Raw genomic sequence first — 21,637 nt, forward strand, 5'->3', positions numbered from 1 at the left:
ACATTTTGGCGGGAAACTTATTAAAAACTAGTGACACACATTCATTTAGCAGTGTAAATACATCTAAACATGACAAAACCTTCACAATGTATTTTACAGGTTATTACAGTCTCTATGTAAGTGAAATTAAGCCCAAAGTTATTAATAAGTAATAAAACTCAATATTTTTGTCCCAACTCAATTTTTATGCAAATCTTATTATTTACTGTGTCTATATGATCAAAAGCATTTCTATATATTAATAAAGAAAAGAAAAAGAGAGTAGAAAATAAAAGAGTGTAAGGCAGAAATAAAAAAAATGTAAGAGAAAGCTATAAGAAGTATATACAATGGAATATTACTTACTGTTTATATTAATAGAGTTAAAAATAAAACATATTATTTACTATTATTTAGTTCTAATTATTATTAGTTAAAGCATGACAGATTATTTACAAACAAGCATAAGCAGTATAATCAAGAAAGTATAATTAGGAATAGCATTTGAAGAACATATAAACTTTTTACAAGGAATAAATATGTTATTATTCTATTAATTATATTTTCATTACTCTTCTCTCCCTGCCCTCCCCCACCCTTTACCCACTACATAATCTAAATAGAATGTCATTGTTTAAACAAAGAAAAGAAGAAAGGGAGAAGAAAAAAAAAAAGAAAAACAAATGTATCAAATTACTGACCTTACTTCTCTTTTTCAGAAAGAGAAACAAATTGAATCATAGCTTGTTATTAGTTCTTCAGATATTTTGACTGGTTATGAAACAAAACATTTCTTTGCACACAGAGAATAACTTTGATTAAATCTTTTTCAGAATATTTGTGGCTTTCTGGAAATGCAGGAACTATATTTAAAAAGATTAATAATGAAATAAAATGATGAGAGAAAAAAAACATAGAACAAATCATTTGTTTTTTAGTCTCTTCTTCTTCTCTGAAGTCTTCCACGAAGTTTCAGTTGCCAGTCTCTTTAATAAAGGACTAGCCCATTCCATTTCCTCTATTTTATCCAAAATCTTATTTTTTTTGATAAACAGTAAAGCAGAGTCTAAGTCATCGAAAATTTTAGGACCATCAGAAAGGAAGATTTTAAGCTTGGCAGGAAACAGAAGGTATGTTTTAAACTGTGCTTTTTTAAGCTCCCTTATTAGTGGCAGAAAAACTTTTCTTTTAGCTATTACCATGGAAGAATAGTCATTGTCAAAACGCACAGTTGTCTCATTAATCTTAACAGGAGCTTTAGCCCAAGCAGATTTAAGAACCATCTCTTTATCAAAAGATGATAGAAATCTAACTATAACTGATCTAGGATAGTTTTTGTTAGAGTTAGTATTAGCTATAGATCTATGTGCTCTTCGATACCAAAAGAGAATGCTTCTGGTAAGTCTAAAGTTTTAGGGAGCCATGTTGTTAAAAAGAAGTAATATTGTTACCTTCAATATTTTCTGGCAGTCCAAAAATCCTAATGTTATTGCGCCTAGATCTATTTTCCAGGTCATCAAGCTTTGTTTGTAAATGTGTATTTTGTTTCAGCAGAAACTCAATGTTGATTTCCTCTTCTTGGATTCTATTTTCCATGTCATTCACAGCTTCTTCTATGCCTGTCATCTGGATCTTCTGTTGTTGCAGGTCTATATGTAACAAGTCTATTTGTTTTGTAGTTTTTCTATGAAGGTATCTATTTTAGTATCCATTTTATCCATCTTAGCAGTAAGTTGCTGGATTATAGTTATCAGAGACTGAAGTTCTTTCTTGATGCTGGAGTCTTGAGAATTTGTCTTACTGGAACTCATTTCAGACTGATAAACTGACAGGAAAATTTCCAAAGTGATTTCTGACAGGAATATTGTTAAAATTTCCTTTCTTTTTTAGATATAGTTCAAGAACTATATAAAACAAACATATTTAGAAAGAAAATTACTTCAAAAATTAATTTTTTAAGTAATTAATTCCTGTCAGTGTAATGAAATTGGTGGAGCTGAAGAAATCTGCTGCTATCCTGTGTTCATCCTTGGCCACGCCCCCACTTATTGATTTCTTGAGGTTAACTACATATTCTGCATGTAATCTAAGTGGCTGTGAGGAAATTTGGAAGTTCTATAAAGCCAATTTTGTTTTAATCTGTGTTGTTGTTGGAAAGAGGGTTCCTTTTAAGTCTTCTCCGAGCTTTTTGTTGCCTGACAGTGAGCAGAGGTTTTTGTGGTTATAGCTGGATTTTCTCCTTCCAAATTCACAGGCAACAAAGCACTGGCTGGAGTTTGATCATTCAGTGCTGGAAATGCAGGAAATGTCCTTGAATTAAGTTCTGTGATGATGCAAACCTCATACACATTCTCTATAATTAGGAAAACCTCATGCTTGTACATTATCATGTAAGCTACTAGTAAAGAAAACCCCAAATGGCTCAAGCAACATGAGTACTCTTTAATAAAATCACAGAATAAATTAAAATGTACTTAATTTACTAGTATATATGTCATCTTGGGTGCCTTAGTCAGCTTCTTGCCTGCTGTGCCAGTTGTGTGATCTAGTCATTTACTTCTAGAGATGTTTGAAAGCAGACTGCACAGTGCCATTAATCTAGTCTAGCTTAATTATTATATTGAATTCATCGTATTCAGTGTTATGATTAAGTAAATTAAATCTGAGAGGCTTATTCAAGTTGTTCAAATAAAGCAAAACCTGCCTTACCTATTTAGCTTAATTTATTTTTTCACACATTTGAGAATTCTTTTAATCAGAGGTCCAGACAAGCACCATGCAGTCTGGGAGCACAAATGATTTTCACAGCCTCCTTAATGTGAGTGTTGGCATGTATGTATGAGGTAACTTTAATCATTATGAATAATTATGATCACTTTATTTCAGTTGATGCCATTTTGGGATGTTCATTAGTTTTATCTTGTTTAAAATAATGCTAGGAGGTGGCAGATGCTCTATTTAAAATATTTAATCTTTAAGGAGAGAAACAAAAACTCATAATAGTGAAAAAGATATTGAAAGTATGAAAGTATAGTACAAATTTCACTTGGGCAAGTGAAACAACTCCAAAGTGATAAACTTTATTTAATTGAGGCAGATCACTACCGCACATATTTTGCACTTGACCATAAGTATTTAATTTTCTCAATGTATCACATGTTTATAACACATTGATACACTCAAAAAGTGACAGGTAACAACTGAAAAGAACCAATATCTTCTTTAGAACTTAATTGCCTAAGAATAAAGGTTTATGTTTCAAAATTGATAATGAAAGCCTTTTACTGAGTCTAGGGCTGACATGATTATTAAGTAAAAGTTGTCACGTTGTTTCCAAATATAGTGTCTCATGGTATATGTGCCCTGCCCACCTCTTCTAACAATAAGAACTGTGCATTTTCCAAGAAACGTGAAAACAGTTATCGTTAGCAATTAATTGAATATGTATGAACACTGCATTGTTATTGCTACCTTTCTTAGTATCCTTACAGTATCCTTGTTCCCCATATTTGAGTTTTCTTTGTGTTTTCTAGTGTACAACTCCCACTGTCCCACAAAAAAGTTTGTCTAAAATATACTAGTATTTTAGTATTGCAATTGCATAAACAAATAAATCAAAGTAATTTACGGTCATAGGGTGTACAACCTCATATCTTTTGTTTACTACATGACTGCACTATTTGCAATGACCACAAATAAGCATACCATGTAAAATATTTTGGGGAGACATATCTATACACAGCTACTCTTTCCTGATAACATTTTATTTGTATACTATAGCTGATATCATACGATATCCTCCTGTCATCTGTAATCAAAATATTTAAAATATAAAGTATTTTAAATATTATAAAGTGTTTTTTAATTGTATACACCCCCCTGCTGTCAGTAGCATATTTAATCATACGTTTCACTCTTACTCCTTTGTTGATGTTTAACATCTCACTTTTCTGGTGGTCTTCTTTGAACCTAAATCTAGCTTTTTCGACAGTATAGAATGTTCTCTATACCATCTCTTCAGAATATTTTTTATCTCTGTGGATCATCTGAGTAGCATGTTCCAGAAAAGACCACTGCTAACTAATATTCATACTGACACGATCACATTGCCCCTTAGGGATGCTTTTATATGCAAATGAAAGTATAATTTAGGCAAGACTGAAATGGTATTCAGAATGGAGGAAAGTCAAATATTTCAAATACGCCCCAGCCCATTTATTTTAGTATGGACAAAGAATTCAAATTGCCCCTTAGGGATCCTGACTTTTATATGCATGTGAAAGTATAATTTAGGCAAGACTGAAATGCTATTCAAAATGGAGGAAAGTCAAATATTTCAAATAAGCACCAACCTATTTATTTTAGTATGGACAAAGAATTCAAAAGACTAAACCCAACATTCCTCATAATTTCATCTGTATAGGACTATTAAATTCCAGCGTCACAAAAATGGGATTGAGATACGGAAAATCAAACTCATGTTCCTGTAAAGAGAACATGTTATAGCATATGTAAATAAGAGTGCACATATATTTTCATCTGTATCAGGAGCAGACAGTGAGAACATAAATGATAAAATCCAAGACCTAAACAAGCAAGAGTACAGTAACAAGTAGCTACATTTTAAAGCTGCCTAGAGATAATCTGACGTAACAGCACTAAACTATTATTATATTATATGCAGGATGATAAGTCCCCCATCTGTCCTAGAGGGGGTATCCCTACATATACGCGTCTCAAAGTGAGATTACAGGAGCTCAAGAAATGGCTACAGTGTGCTGCTTTTTTGCTGTACAAAACCTTTACACTTTCTTCAGATTTATGTGTCCTGAATAACTTGTGGTTGGCCTGCCAACTGCATAAAGACCTGTTTGTTCATTTTAATTATATAAATGTGACATGTGAAAAGGCAATAAGGCATGTGTTTTGTATTACATCATCCTGTGGTATTTTCAGTGCTTTCAATGATTTATTTATTTTTTTTTTGCTAGTATTTCTGATTTTCAGTTTGTGAGTCTGTTTTCTGAATTTGGTATTTTTGATTTTGGTCATATAGTATTCATGGCATACAATGTAGAATGGATACATGTATATTGTAATTTTGTGATTCACATCATAGTGATAGCACAAATGTTCTTAATAGTAGCAATTGTTATGTAATTCAAAAACCTATGCATGCTTAATCAGCATTTATAAATAAATAGTACAATATATCTCAGGGAAAAGTTTTCACTTTACATTTTCTTGTTCTGTGTATTAAGGATATTTTCATTCTTTCAAATGCAGATGTTAATGAGTGCCAGCAAAATAAAGAAATCTGTGGTAATCACTCTAAATGTGATAATACCAATGGAAGCTACAAATGCACATGTCAGCAAGGATTCCGACCTAAGTCTGGGAAAAATAGTTTCACTGATGCTTTCACTTCTGGATGTGAAGGTAAGGACATTATTGCAACAGCAATAGCAGATCATATTTAATGAAAAGAATGTCTGACTTTGCAGTATCATTCTTCTGCTAGAGACATGAACTGCTTTCTTGTTCCCTGTTTATATTATGCATTTTAAGAACTGAGAGAACTGTAGAATACTGGAATAAACTTGAAATAACTGGAAGAAACTGGAATGAGGCTGGAACAAATGTCTTTACTTTTAGTTACCCAGAATGGTGCTGAAAAGGTACCAGTCTATCTATTATGTGACAAATATTCTGGTACCTTTCAGAATAAAAGTCTGCATAAACTCTAGTTCTGTTAAGAATGTTTTATTATGCACAGTACAGGTAGGGGTAGATGTCAACTATATCTGAGTCAAATCTTTCTGTCTCCAATAACAGTGCTGATAAACTGAAATACACTAAATTATAATGTCTGTAGCATCTGCACCTTATTATATTCACAATTATTTCTTGCCTCCTGAATAATACAATGAATATTCTGGAATGCTGGATATTTGACTGGACTTCTGTACTCAGTCTCAAGTGTCTGTACCAAACTTCTGTGGACTGCACTGCACTGACTTTCTGCTATCGGGCCAAACTAACTTCTTTAAGTATACCTCCTAATAATACTAAAACCCTGTAAATTTCCTACACACATCTTTAAGCTTGGCTCCCAGGCCTTTTTGTACTTAATGTACTGCACATTTTGTTAGCACATTTTATTCTTATCAGTATTCTTGACTGAAGGTTACTGAAACATTTCTTTCTATTGAACTGCATGTAAATTGTAAAATGAAGATATAGGTCTGCTTTAATATGGCTGCATTTCTAGGCCTATGTAAAGAGAATACTATATTAATGTCAAAAAACTACATTTAAGTGAAACCTAATCTTACAGTTCCCCCTGAGACCCCCTAAACAGGTGTCTGCTTTTGTAGTTACTTTGAAATATGAAATATATAGTGAAGAGACAGGCCTGACCTTACATTTTTGGGCCTATGCAAGATCTTTTTTTACTAACTGTATTTAAGGAGTTATTAAAGTATAACAATTATCACTGAAATTACTGAACTGGGATTTACTTCTATAAGTACTTTATAAATGTATTAATATAACATGGAAAAATACTATAATAATTAATGACCTAGTTTAAAGAGGCAGAAATCACCCTGCCCTCCCAGGCTACAACTCATTCCATACCTTTCCGCCCCAGAATACAGCCGGAATCTCCAAAGGTGGTGGTGTCTCCATATTCTTAAAGGATACGCACACTTCTAGACTGGTAGCCCAGCATAATGCATCTGAGATATTTCAGGTACAACTAACACTGGGTAAGATAGTGATACAAGTCATAGCCTGCTACAGAACCCCAAACATGTCCCTAGACTCTCACTCCAAGTTCTTAAGCACCCTGGAATCTATCAAGGTCCAACCCAATACTCTCATACTGGGTGACGTCAACTACCCTTTCATGAACTGGGAAAACTATTCAAATACCAATGTACAGGCCTAACGCTTTCTAGAATTTATCAATTCCAGTGCCCTGGATCAGCTAATTCTGACCCCCACTAGAGGAAGCAACATCCTCGACCTGGTTATCACCAACATGGGAGACCATTGCTCCACACCTATAGTCAATTCCTCCTTGGATAAATCTGACCACAAACTGATCACCATGGAAATCTCCATCTCACCTACATCCCCGCTAAGGTGACCACCCTGAAAAATTTCTCTAAAGCCGACTTTGAGCTCCTAAAAACAGAGGTGGCTAACTTCTCGACACCCATGCCAATGGAAAATAGCTGTATGACTACTGACTCATACACCAATACACTGTACGAACCTGCAGACAAATGTATAGACCTTGCCATACTAAATAGACCTAAGATGCTCTCCTCCAAAAAAAGGAAGCCAATCTAGTGGTCCCCAGCCATCAATAAACTCAACAACAGAAGGAAGAAACTGTTGCAGAAACAAATGACGTCACAAGACTGGAAAACCTCCCTTATCAGTCTCAACAAAAAGCTGAGATCCCTTATCAAATCCTCTAAAGCCAGCTATGAAGGCAGAATTGCAGCTGACACCAAAAATAACTACAAAGCCTTCTATAGCTATATCAAAAACCTCAAAGGCAATACCTAGATTTGCTCTGAGTTATTGCACAATGGCACCTCCTATACTTAGCCAACAGATATAGCCAACATACTGGCCGACAGATTCAGTGCCAACTTTACGCCTCTTCCCCCTCCAAGGGCCCTATCACAATACAAGAAGAAAGCCTTGTACCCACCATTTCTGTGGCACAGGTAAAAGCTGCATTGCCCAAAGCCAAGAATACAGCATCCATGGGACCTGATAATATCCACAGCTGTGTCCTACAGGAGCTACAAAATGAACTGACACCAAATCTGTGTGCCCTTTTCAATCACAGTCTTACCTCAGGCTATGTCCCTAATGAATGGCACACTGCTACAGTCATCCCGCTCCATAAAATGGGAGCAACTACAGACCCTGGGAACTATCGCCCCATTAGCCTGATGAGTCTGGTATACAAAGCTATGGAGCGCATCATCATGGACCTGCTTAACAAATATATAGGCAATCTCCAAACTCTTGACCCCACACAGTTAGGCTTTGTCAAAGGGAGAGCTTACCTGCTGAACCTGGTTAACTTCTTCAAGGCAGTCACCAAGGCTGTGGATGAGGGTAAGGCAGTGCATACAGCCTGCCCTGACCTCACCAAGGCCTTTGATACCATTTCCCAGTCAGGTATCATTGATAAACTCACCAAACTAGGCATAAGTCCTTACATTACTAGTTGGGTTGCAAACTGACTCACAGACAGGACCCACAGAGTGAAAGTTGCAGATTCCAAGTCAGACTGTTGAACAGTTATGAGTGGAGTCCCACAGGGCTTGGTCCTGGGCCCTGTCCTGTTTGGCATCTACTTCTCAGAAGTCCAGGCCAACAGTGAAGGCCTTTTACTGACCAAGTTCGCTGATGACTGTAAGGTAGGAGCCATTATCAACTCTCCAAATGATGCAGACATACTACAAAAGGGCCTCTCAGAGACCAAAGACTGGTGTCAGAACAATGGCCTGAAGCTTAACGCCAAAAAATGCATTACCATCCCCTTTGGAAAAAAACTAAATTCCCACAAATTACCACATTGATGGGAGCCCACTGAACATTGAAGGGGCCATAAAAGATCTGGGCACCCAGGTCCACATTCACCTCACCTTTGCCCACCATATTGCCACTGTGGTCAGAAAGTCCTTCTACGTGGCACATCTTATAACCAAAGGTTTCACATCCAGGAAGAAAGAGGTCATCATCCCTCTCTACTCATCCCTCATAAGACCAATCATTGAATATAACACCCTGTTTGGCATGTACCTGACCAGACACATAAAACAGCTGGAGAAGCCACAAATGTACCTCACAAAAAGGATCCTAGGCCTTAAACACATGTCCTACATTAACAGACTCAAGAAATGTCAGCTGTTCTCAGTCTCTTGTCATCTACTTAGAGGTGATCTCTGCTTGACTTACAAAGCCATGTCCAACCCAGCCCTACTTGAAATGCTACACCTAAAGAAATCCCAATCCCCCCACGCCACACACTCCAGAGATCACAACCACATTACCACAATTAACAGAATATGCTGGAGGGACAGGTTCATCTTCCAAAAACTGACCATACTCTGGAATAAGCTTCCCATTCATGTCAACCAGAGCACCTCGCTGCCTCTCTTCAAGAGAAATCTTGACGAGTGGATGAGTAACAGAAAGTTCACTCCAGGGATCATTCCAGTTGCCTTACTGGATAGGGGTGCTGTGAACTAACATTGGGTGGCACAGTGCCTGGGCAATTTGTTTTGGGCCAGGTCTGTAAAGGCTCCAGGGCCATTAGCCTAGTACACACCTATGAACCTATTACTATATCTAATATAACAGCTTTAAGATAATTTGTCCTTATCTGGTAAATAAACTTGCAATTTTAATTTTAACCACAAGGTGTCACTTGAACATTATGGTCTGTTAACTTTTGAAAATCTTTGAAGTCTCTTAACTTTATGATTTAATGTGTTATAACTGGTATTAAATATTTCATATAGCCATTTATAAACCCTCTTTTTACACAGATAATGTATGCATCTTGAACCATATTTACCATATACTGTATTGTTTCTGTAAATCGTCTGCTAGATTTGTTACTAATAATTCTGTCCATTTATCTTTTTAATTTCTATGTGCTGCAATAGATGTCTGCATTTTAAATCTATGTCTTAAATATCCTGTAAATGTTTATGTGCTGCAATAATAGAAGGACATTTACTAAAACCTATGCTTTCCGCATTTCAGATGTATATCTTTCCATACCCTGTCAGTGTCTTTTTAACTTTCTGTGTAATGTATAATGATTATTAGGTAGTGTGTACTGCATTCTGTAACAAATTAAGCCTGACCTGTCATACCTTGAGTGTATTAAATAACTATTACTACTTATTCTTTAGATAACTTATCTCAATAATCCTGTTACAAGTAATTCTGCCACTTTACCCTTAAAATTAATCAGAGCTGTGATGTCATTTTGAAAAATCTGTTCTAATTATAAATGCATATTATTTACACATGTTGTAATCCTGTTAAAATGTATAACTGAGTATGGATGTTATACTCTGAAACATGACTGTAATCTGTGCTAAAGTGATACATACTTATACTGAACTTCAGAAGTAGCAGTGTATAAATAATGTATTTTAGAAACTAACTAAACTAACACTAAATGAATATCTTTTCTGCCAGTATCATCTGAACACAGATAAAAACATAAAATGAAAACTAGTACTGTTTTACAGTTGTCTGAGAACATAACCTGAAATTAAAACTTTAGCTTGAAATACTTGTCTGAAAACACTTCTGTATACTTGCTTTAACTCTAATTCACATAATTATACATCTGTTGTATACACATTTTAACTGTAAAGAAAACTTTATTTAGACAACTAAAGCACATTTGCATATGTACATTTAACATACGGTTTATGTACTGAATAAAGAAACATCGAAAAAAAAATAATCTTCACTTCTGACTTCTGTGGTTCTCTGGAAATCTTGGTGATCTGAAAACAGGCATGGGCTAACCCAGAGCTTGCAAAATAGACAATTTACTTTATATTCTCCCAAGGCATCGCTGGGACATTGAAAGAGCCACCTTCATGTCCAAGGGTCCTTTGATGTGTCTGTTATACAGTTAGGCTCTCAGATTCCCCCCACCCATCTCTAGTGCAAGTCTATGTGGTGTATGTAATGATTCTTTCTGACTGTATTGAAAAACATGCATTCTGGAATACCAGACTAGAAATTATCCAAAAATCAAACTGGCACCGTGTCTCTCTGTAGCAATATCTGCAAAGCACACAAAAAAGCAGTATCGGGTCCTTAAGATAATGTTTGCAGCTTTAAAAATTATAAACTGATACCATTGCTTGTTGCCCTGACTCTATTCATAATTTTTGGCATGAAATAAACTTATTATTAATACAGAAATTCTTGTAGGTCTGTAACCAAACTGATAATGTACTATAGTGAAATAAACCAATGTTACTAATAAATAAATTCTTTTAAGTCTGTAGCCAAACTAATAATGTACTGTAGTGAAATAAACCTATGCTAAATAAATTCTTGCAGGTCTTTAAATGAACTAACGTACTATAGTGAAATAGAAAGGCTTTAACTTCCTCGCTGAATCAAACAAAAACCTCAGTGGCATTTTCTTCCCTGTCATAAAATACTCAAATGAAACTAAAGTAGTAATCTGACACTGTACCGCTTCATCAGCATTTTTGCATTTCTGCGTCTTTATAAAATGAATCTTAATATTTGAATTTTCGTTTACTCTGTGACCCTTATGTCATAATTTACAAAAATTGTCTTCAGTGTTCAGTTCTCTGCCCACATCTCTACCTGTAGCTAATCTTTCAGCTTATGTCATTTAAATCTTTCAGTACTAACTAATGCTGCAAAGATTTATCACTGCTGTCTACAGTTTTCTTGGATACATAACAAGATAATATTTAGCTGATCTTTATCATACTGTTTTATGGTTTACAGTACATCTTTAATGATGCTGCTGAGTTGGCATATCATCTGATAATTCAGTTATTTACTTATGTGCCTATGATGTGCTCTGATAAACTGCATTTTCTGCATGAAATATATATAGTCTTGAACAATTTACACATACACATTTATTACCAGAATTGAACTGATCTGATTCTGTCTATCCTTTACAAGTATGCAAAGTGTCCTACTATAGTACAATTTCATTGCATTCTTTTTCTGACATAAGACTTGAACTTGTGGCTTTAATCACACATAATATTTCTACTGCACTCTTTTCTTGCATGAGATCTGAATCTTTCACTGTACTGTCACTTTTAAAAATGTAACATTGACTTTAAATTCTACATTCTGTAAAACTAGCAAAACATTATTTAATATGTGTAAATGCTCTTCTGTCTGTATCTGTGCCAAGATATTATTTATGCATTGCAAAACTGTTACCATAATTGAATGGTCTTAACAATGTCTGCTGCAACAAAACAATAACACATAATTCCTCTACCAGATCTGTAACTGTAAACCATTTATTCTATAAATATAGTAAAAGCTGCACACAGGTTACGAAACAAAACAAGGCTGTTCGTATCCAGTATCTCAATATAAGACAAATATCATGTTGATTCAGATGTCAGCAGCAAACTTTTATTACATAAAATCGGCCGATGTGTAAAATGTTTATATTTGAAATAACACTTGAGACATTGCAAATGCTTGCTTTGTGTTTTGTCAGGAAATCTGCATGTGACGAACACTAACTGTGCTAATGTCTCTATCTGCAATACTGTGACTTAACTCTGTATTTTGAATTACATATGCTGTAGCATTTACCCTGGTTTCTGAAGCCTGTAAACTAGAAATTGGTATAGTTTGCATGTTATTTAAGTCTAAAACCATACTGACATTAGAAGATGAATATAGTATTGTTTTATAAGAAAATATGTCCGTTACCTCACTCATTATAGTGTGCTTCTGTGTTTTAACCCTTTTGCATCCAGAAAGATTCACATTCCTGAACTAATAACATTGAAATTTAAATGGACATTTTTGGAACATAGTTTTTTTAGACTGCTTTACAGAATTTTTAACTTTAAACCATAGACGTACTGGTGCTTTTATTATAGAAGTACTATTTAACATAGATGTATTAATTTAGCTAGAAAATACACTGTAATAAAAGTGAATGCTTATATAAGGAAAGCTGAAGTGTTGAGAAGGTGAACAGGCATCTCACAGATTTTTTAACTTCCTCTTGAAAGGATTTCCTTAGCTCTGCCACATCATGCTGGAAACATTTGCTTGCTTTGGAGATGGCAGAGTTTTTTTAATACATTGCTGTTAACTAAATAATGTCTTTTATTCAGGTACCTAGTAGAGTATGAAAGTTTTTTAAGACTTTACTGTAGATTTTTTGAAGTAATGTTTTGAGGAACACTGCTGCTCTGTAAAATACACAATTTGTTAATGATCAGCTCTATATTTGCAAGTTTGCTGTATGGTTTTGGGACTCACTTTAACTGTAAATATTGCCCCCCCTGTCTATAATGGTTTGCCAGGAGAACTGCAGAATGCTGGAAGTAACTGGAAGAAACTGGAATGAGGCTGGAATGAATGTCTTTATTTTTTAATTACCTGAACTGTGCTCACCATGTGCCAGTTTCTCCATTATGTGTCAAAGCTTCTTTTAACTTTAAGAATAAAAAGTCTGCATGACTGTAGTTTGGTTAAGAATGTTTTACTATGTACACTGGATGTAGATTTCAACAATATCTGAATCAAATCTTACTGTCTCCAGTAACTGTGCTGATAAACTGAAATAGACTGAATTATAATGTCCGTAGCTTCTGCACTCATTATACTCAGAATTAATCTTTTCCTCCTGACTAATACAACTAATGTTCTAGAATGCTGGATATTTGACCTGACATCTGCACTCACCCTCACGTGTCTGTACCAAGCTTCTGTGGACTGCACTGCAATGATTTTCTGTGTGTTAGTCCAAACTAACTAACTTTCTTCTGTGTCTGAAGTATACCTCCTAATAAATTTCCTACATGCCTCTTTAAGGTTGGTTCCCAAGCATGTTTGTACTTAATACACTACATATTCTCTTAGCACATTTTATTCTTGTCAGTATTCTTGACTGAAGGTTACTGAAACATTTCTTTCTATTGAAACTGCATGTAAACTGTAAAATGAAAATGTAGGTCTGCTTTAATTTGGCTGCATTTCTAGGCCTACGCAAAGAGAATGGTATGTTAAGGTCTAACAAACTATATTTACGTAAAACTTAATATTAACATGCATTAATCCATATTTAATGATTTGCATATCTCAAAACTATTCTTTTTGGGAGTTATCTCATTTAAGATATCACAGTTAAATCTATTCAAGTGCATCAGAAGAAATGCAAGTTCTAGTGCTGATGCCTAGAACATCAACAACTGTACATGGTGCATGAAAATGTATAGAATGTAAAAAGTGTATAAACTACCAGATCTCATTTAGTATTTGAAAATATCTGCAGTGGTACTAAAATTCAAATTCTGATTTATGTCTATATGCAAAGCATAAAGCAATAATGTGCATTACTATATCAGATGTACTGTCTCAGTCACAAGCCAGTACATCTGGCACTGAGAAGGTTGTCTGCACAAACACAATGAACACCACACCTCTAACACCACCCACATCTGTACAATACACTCCTACATATGTGGGGGTTCTCAACAAAAAAATACCGAAATAAAACAAACCTCCGTAGCAAAAACATACATGCACATCACAACTCACAGCATCAAGCATCACACAAGTACACACATCTGTGTCTCACAGCCTCTAAGGCCCAACCACAAACCCAACATACTAGTCATAGGAGATTATATCATGAGACACACAGATGTGCCCCTCACCAGGCTAGATAAGGAGAAAGTTACAGTAAGTTGCTAGTCAGGTGCTAGAATCCACCATATGATGCATGCACTCAAGTCTCTTAACAACAGGTACTGTTATGACTCTGTCATAGTGTATGTTGGTGTGAATGACTTGAGATGTACCTCTCTGGAATATATGAAGAGAGACATGATTGATCTCACTGAATATGTGTCCCAGGCAGGTATGTCCTTAGCCTTAAGCAGCATCCTACCATCACCCAGAATGATACCTCAATACATACAGAAAATGATTGACTTTAACAATTGGCTTAATTTCTGGTGTCATTCCAAGGGGATCCATTACCTGACAGCCTGGGAGGACATGTTTGACAGACCACAATGCTTTGCTAGAGATGGTCTTCATCTGTCTCCCCTGGGCTTTAGGCTTCTGGTAAAGGCTCTTGAATCCCCCATAGTGTCTTTTTTAGGCAAAGTCCTAAGCACAAAATTACCAGCATGAAAAATTCTTATAAATGAAATTTAAAGGTCATACTGCTAACCGCTAGGAGTCTTAGCATGAAACTGCACTCATTGCAAGCATTCTTTGCCCTGGAGGATGCTGACATTTCTGCAGTCACTGAAACCTGGTTCAAAGCTGTAGAGAGTGCCCCAACTGTACCAGGTTACTCATCCTATCATACTTTCAAATCCCAAACGGAGGGCTACAAAGCCAAAGGAGGTAGAGTTTCAATATTTATCAAAGACATACACTCCTCCAGGCTGGTCAAATGGTATGACACACAGAAGACACTCCAAGTGCAGTTAACTGTTGACAAAACATCTATTCAAATCATAGCTAGCTACAGACCCTCAACCATGACACAGGACACCCACTCCACCTATCTGGACTTACTTGAATCCATCAAGATTCAACCCTCTATCCTGATCCTGGGTGACTTTAACTATCCAGTCATAGAGCGGAGACCTATTCTAGCCCAAACATGAATGCCCAGAGATTCCTCGACTTTGTCAATGTCAATGCATTGGATCAGCTTGTCGACACCCCTACGAGAGGTGAAAATATCCTGGACCTGGTCCTAACCAACATGAGTATCCACTGTAGCACTCTTACAGTGTCATCCTCCTTGGCAAGATCCGACCATAAAGTGATCACTTTTGAAGTCATCATCTCCCCTGCCCCCTCTTGTCAGGGTCAAATGGAAAAACATTTCCAAAGCAGACTACAATTTCCTCAGAGCAGGTATAAGCAGTTTTATGGTCATCACTCCTTCAGTTGGCACTAGCACTAATGTCCAAGCCTATACCAAAAAACTGTATGAGCACCTACATAGCTGTATGGACTCAGGAATACCTGACAGGACCAAATCATCTTCCTCAAGGAAGAGTAAACCTGTCTGGTGGACAGCAGCAATAAAAAAACTCAATAATAGAAGGAAAAAATTGCTGTCCAGGGCCAAGAAGGAGCAGGTGCCAAGTTGGAAGCAATTTCTCCTTTGTCTGAACAAGCAAATAAGGTCACTGGTGTAATCCTCTAAGGCTAACTTTGAGACAAAATTGTCCACACCCACTAAGGACAATCACAAGGCCTTCTTCACATACGTCAGCAATCTCAAAGGCAACACCCACATTTGCTCTGAACTGGTGGTCAATAACACCACATACATAAACATGGTAAATATAGCCAACCTGCTGGCAGACAGGTTCAGTGAAAACTTCACCTCCCCGTCCCCCATCAGTAACCCAGGACATGCCCAGCACGTGCCCACTACCATCATCACCAGGGAGCAGGTCCTTAATGCCCTCTCAAAGTAAAAAAATACAGTCTCCATAGGACCCAATAACATCCCTGGCTGTATCCTACATGAACTCAGGCATGAACTCTCTGCTCCATTAGACAACCTATTCAACCAAAGCCTGAGCACCAGCTTCCTCCCAGCTGAATGGAGGACAGCCACTGTCATCCCTCTACACAAAGGTGGAGCATCCACTGACCCAGGCAATTATGGGCCCATCAGCCTAAGTAGCCTGATCTGCAAGGCCATAGAATGCATTATTATGGACCTTATAAACAAGGACATTGGCAACCTCCAAATGCTTGACCCCACACAGTTTGGTTTTGTCAGCGGGAGATCATGCCTGTTAAACCTGGCCGACTTCTTTGAAACAGTCACCAAAGCCATGGACAAAGGGAAGATGGTGCACACTGCCTACCTTGACCTAGCCAAAGCCATTGACACTAGTCCCCACTCTGGCATAATAGATAAATTCTCCCAGCTAGGCATCAACCGGTATGTTACCAGATGGGTAGCTAACTGGCTCACTGATAGAACCCACTCAGTCAAAGTAGGGGAAGCCACCTCTAGTAGTAGACCTGTAACAAGCAGTGTACCCCAAGGTTCGGTCTTTGGGCCTCTACTGTTTGAGATATACTTTTCTGAGGTGCAAGCCAACACCAGTGGTCTGTGGCTGACCAAGTTTGCAGATGACTGCAAGCTGGGCGCTATCTTAAATTCCCCTAATGATGTGAATGTTTTCCAAGAGGGCCTTACCCAAACTAATGACTGGTGCCAGAAGCATGGCCTCAAATGAATTCCAAGAAATGCATCATTATCCCCTTGAGGGAAAATGTCAATCCCACTAATTATCACATCAATAACAATGTACTAGGCATGCAATCAGTCATGAGGGACTTGGTCACCCAGGTTGATAGAAACCTGACTTTTGACCACCACATTGCCTTCATTGTATGGAATGCTTTCTACATGGCCCACCTCATAAATATGGGTATTTCATCCAGGAACAAGAAGGTGATAACATCCCTGTACTCCTCCCTTATCAGACCCATTATTGAGTACAATGCCTCCTTCTGCATGTACCTTGCCAAGCACATGCAGCAGTTGGAGAGACCACAGAGGTTCCTGACCAGGAAAATACAGGGTCTCAAACACCTATCCGCTACAGCTAGGCTAAAAGCCCTATCCCTCTACTCAGTCTTATACAGACTGATCAGAGGTGACCTGTGCATGGCATACAAGGTCATTACAGACCCAGCCTTGATGGAGTTGCTGCATATCCATATGATAAACTCCACTTGTGCAACCCACATGCAATGCCTTAACCTGGTCTGTGACATTAACAGAACTTGTTGGCAGAATAGATTTGTCTCCCAAAGACTCCCCCATCTGTGGAATAGACTCCCTCTCCATGTCAAGCCGAGTATCTCTCTAGCCCTCTTTAAGAGGAACCTGTCTGACTGGATGGAAAACAGAAAATATACCCTGGGATCCCATCTGTGTCCCTGCTGGACAGGGGAAACAGGTGCTGACTTTGAGGGAACATGTGCAAAATTCTTGGCTAGACTTATAAGGGCCTCCTGGCCAATAGCCTAGTATCATCCTATGAACCTATGAACCTATATTTGATCAAAAAGAAACATTGAATTACAATAAAGCAGCAGCAACTTTAATAGAAAGATGACTGGCATACAGTGTTTTGATTTTCATGCTAGCAGAATAAAATGAGTTGCTTAGGCTCAACAGCAGAGTGAAACACAAGATAGGAAATTAAATGAAATAATAATTTATTTATAATGTTCAGGATTTCCTAGCTGCTAGCTGGTGAACAGCAAAACTACAATGTGTCTTAAATTGTCTTTGGAAGGAGTAAGTTAAACTGTGAACATTTTACAAATGACAAGTTTACCTAAAATCTACTGGAGAGAGCAATATCCCCCTCAACCCATGCAGCCTGTGAAGTTGCTATAAGGGGTCCTTACTTTGTTTATAAGAGCCTGTGGCAAATCCACTATTACCGATGTAGATTTTCTTCCTTTAAGGACTACCTCACCTCTTTTTTCAGATAATCTATCTGTACCTGATTTAATTTATGAATCCTTGATTCTAATATAATTTTAAACCTATCCCAATTGAAGCACCCCACTGCAGAATATGCTTCCACAAAATACACCCCAAATGTCATAGTCAGTCCTAGTGCTTTTACAGAGTTTTTTCCATATATTATTCTTAAGTGAATTTACTGTGATCCATTTTCCTGGAGAGCACATAAAGCCTTTGAGTATGCAATAGAAACAGGGGCAAACGGTAGGTTGCTTCTCATTTGCCACTTTCTTGCTCATGTGAGCATATTCTTAAAAATGCTAACTGATTTCCTTCTTGCCTGTTGATAATGCTAAACTTCAGTGACCAGTTTTCATGACATAAGAATTCTAGTCAATAATGAATCAGTGTTTTTGTTTTATTAAGTTATTCCGTTTTTTTAAAGCATCTTTTTTGACAGGTTATTATTGCTGACTTTTAGTAGAATTCAACTTTTCTCAAGTAGACTGAGATAATTAATAGACTGAATTTTTTTTAATTTCATGAAAATAAGCAAGTTTCATCACCTAGTTTTCTTCCTCACTTGTGCTTCAAACATCTTAGATCTCTGAAAAAGCAGTTGCAATGGTGGATTTCCCAGATTCAATCCAGTCTCTGCCTACTCTTTGGTCGACTGACTCCCACCCAGGATCTACATGTAGATGTGTCAAATCTGGCTTGGGGAGCATGGACAGGCCTTATGAGAGTTCAAGGCCAGTAGTCCCCCAAAGAGATAAGGGAGCACATCAATGTCTAGGAGATGAACCTCTTTCAAGCTCAGCAGGTGTTTTCCCACCTGAGGAACCTAGGACCCATAAGGATTTTTAAGACAACTCAACAATAATGTGGTATATTAACAAGTGGGGGGAGGGGGAACTAGTCCTAACAGCTGTGCAGGCTAGCTGTTCTGGCATGGGACCAAGGTATAATGGCAAATCTGTCCCTGCAGGTTGTTTACTTTCCATCCAAGGACAGCATTCTTGCAGACTCACTAAGAAGGTCCACAGAAGACCTCAGGAATGGATGTTAAACAGAGAGGTCTTCTTGGGCATAGACCACAGAAAGGGTATTTCTCAAATAAATCTGTTTGTTTCCTCTCAGAACAGGCTGCTCAAACTCCTTTGCTCCAGTATTCCTTTTACCCATCCATGGAGAATGGATGCCGTATATATCTGTTGAGAGGGAGTACGTCTGCACCCCCAATCCCAAAAGGTTCTCTTGAAGATCCAGTGGGAGAACCAAAAATCTTTCTTGTGGCTCACGTATCACTAGTTTCCCCCTTTTTTTACACCTAGCCAAGGGCCATCACTACAAGTTACCCAAAAAAGTGGACTTGTTTGCATAATAAAGGGCCCTCTGATTCATCTCAATTTTTAGGTTCTTTGCTTGACTTTTTGGATGACAGAATCTTAATTCGTTTAAAAAACATAAAAAAATTAGTAGTCTTAAAACTGTGTTGATGAGCTCATTCACAATAATTTCCAAAAATCATGAAATCCAGGTAGTTTTCAAAAGCAACAAGCCTTTATTCATCACAGACAAGCGATCCTCAGTAACAAAAAAAATCAGAAATACTTTACAATGTTAAACATATCAGCATTTATACACTTAGACATAGATGTGGAAGATATATGTATTGTTTAATTTTAAACCAGCCTATTCAAGGCTGTAAATGTACATTTAAGAACAGCAAGTTCTAATTAGATAATATTTATGGTTAGATAGCTATGTGCATTTTATCTTGTATCTGTTTAGTCAGCTTTTTTTACTTATCTACCTATGTATATGATTTTAGTTCTTATAACAGACCTGATGAAGGCTTTATTGCACTAGTTAACCGAAAGCGAATTTAGTTAAAAGTCAGTCTTTTTATATGTATGGTATAGTTTTATTAATACCTTATTTTGGGATATGGGTTGCAAATGGATAAGTAATGTTTTCCTTAACTAAGATTTAGTTTGATATAATCAGTAGAAGTGTGTGGAGGTGGGTACTTGCCAGCACAAGTGACCTTCCAGAATAGATGCTGCTTAGGCTAATTTTTACTGGAGACCTCCAAAGGGGTGATGTGCAATGTAGTAACAAGGTGCATATTTGCAGCACAATAGAAAGGAGGGTCCTTGATGGTCACCAGGCATGATTAAAAAACATGTTCTATTTTTTGATGTACATGGAAACACCTTTTCTTGACAGAAAAGTATGTAAATTATTGTGTTTTTGTTTTTTCTTTCTGTCTAAAGTATTGATATAATAACAAATGATGCCTTGAAGAGAAACATTTTGACTTTACATTTTCCTGGTTTATATAAAGTGTTTTTTTTTCTTTGAAATGCAGATGTTGATGAATGCAATACAATAGGAATTTGTGGCAATTTTTCAGCATGTATCAATACAGAAGGAAGTTACACATGCACATGTCAGCAAGGATTCCAGTCAAAGTCTGGAAAGCATAATTTCACTGATGTAGCCACTTCTGGATGTGTAGGTAAGGGCATTATTGTAGTTGTTAAGGCAGACAAAGCTTTACAGTTCTGTAATGTCTTACATCTACTACAAATGTAATCATCTGTGCATTATTTATTTGTTCATTTATTCATTTTCTGATAACCTGTTAAATCCAGTTCATGGTTGCATGGGAGCAGGAGACCTACTTAGCACAGAGAAAATACAATGCAGTAAAACAAAAATCATGATTAGGATGTGAGTCAGTTACAGGTCTCACACATGCATACACACTCATGCCGTCCCATGCCACACATACCTTCAGGGAGTTCAGAGGATCTCCAGTTCACCTGCTGCACATATCTAGGAAGTTGAAAAAAAAACAGCAGCATCCAGAAAGTAGACACATAGGGGCAAAATGATGCACAAACTCCAAATTGAAGGCTCTCCAGACAAACTAAAGTGGAGAACCAGGTGTTGTGAGGCAGTAGCATTAACTGTAGTCCTGGACTTATACTTGTTAGTTAATTACTCTGGTAATATGAAGGTGTCAGACTTACAATAGTTAGATATCCACTCTGGTAATGTCAAAGTAGCACTGTTGAATGCTTTGATCCTTTGCAGCAAAATCTCTGAACTTGAGGCCTTCCTTAGCATTGAAGACATCAGCATTTGTGCAGTAACAGAAACGTGGTTCCAGAGTAGTGATAGCACTCCTGACTTTCCATGGTACAATGGCTATCAAGGGTTCACATCAATTGGCAACTGCAGATGATTATATGTGTTTATCAATTGTATCTCACCACATTCTGTATAATGCAAACCTGGAAGTGGTTCAGCTTGTAGCTGTACTCAGTAAAATTAATTGGCATATTATATCCA

The 21,637-nt window shown here is 37.0% G+C and overlaps 1 long non-coding RNA gene across 1 annotated transcript in view; it reads left to right on the forward strand.

Moving 5' to 3' along the window:
• Positions 1 to 21,074, forward strand: part of LOC122805381 — a 40,699-nt gene extending 19,625 nt beyond the window's left edge. The window contains exons 2-3 of the long non-coding RNA XR_006365364.1: positions 5,266 to 5,418; positions 20,649 to 21,074. This is a non-coding gene — a long non-coding RNA (uncharacterized LOC122805381). The remainder of the gene's footprint in view (positions 1 to 5,265; positions 5,419 to 20,648) is intronic.
• The last annotated feature ends 563 nt before the right edge of the window (positions 21,075 to 21,637 follow it).

This window comes from Protopterus annectens, chromosome 6.part1 (genome assembly GCF_019279795.1).
Source record: "Protopterus annectens isolate FY-2018-M chromosome 6.part1, PAN1.0, whole genome shotgun sequence".
NCBI lineage: Eukaryota > Metazoa > Chordata > Ceratodontiformes > Protopteridae > Protopterus > Protopterus annectens.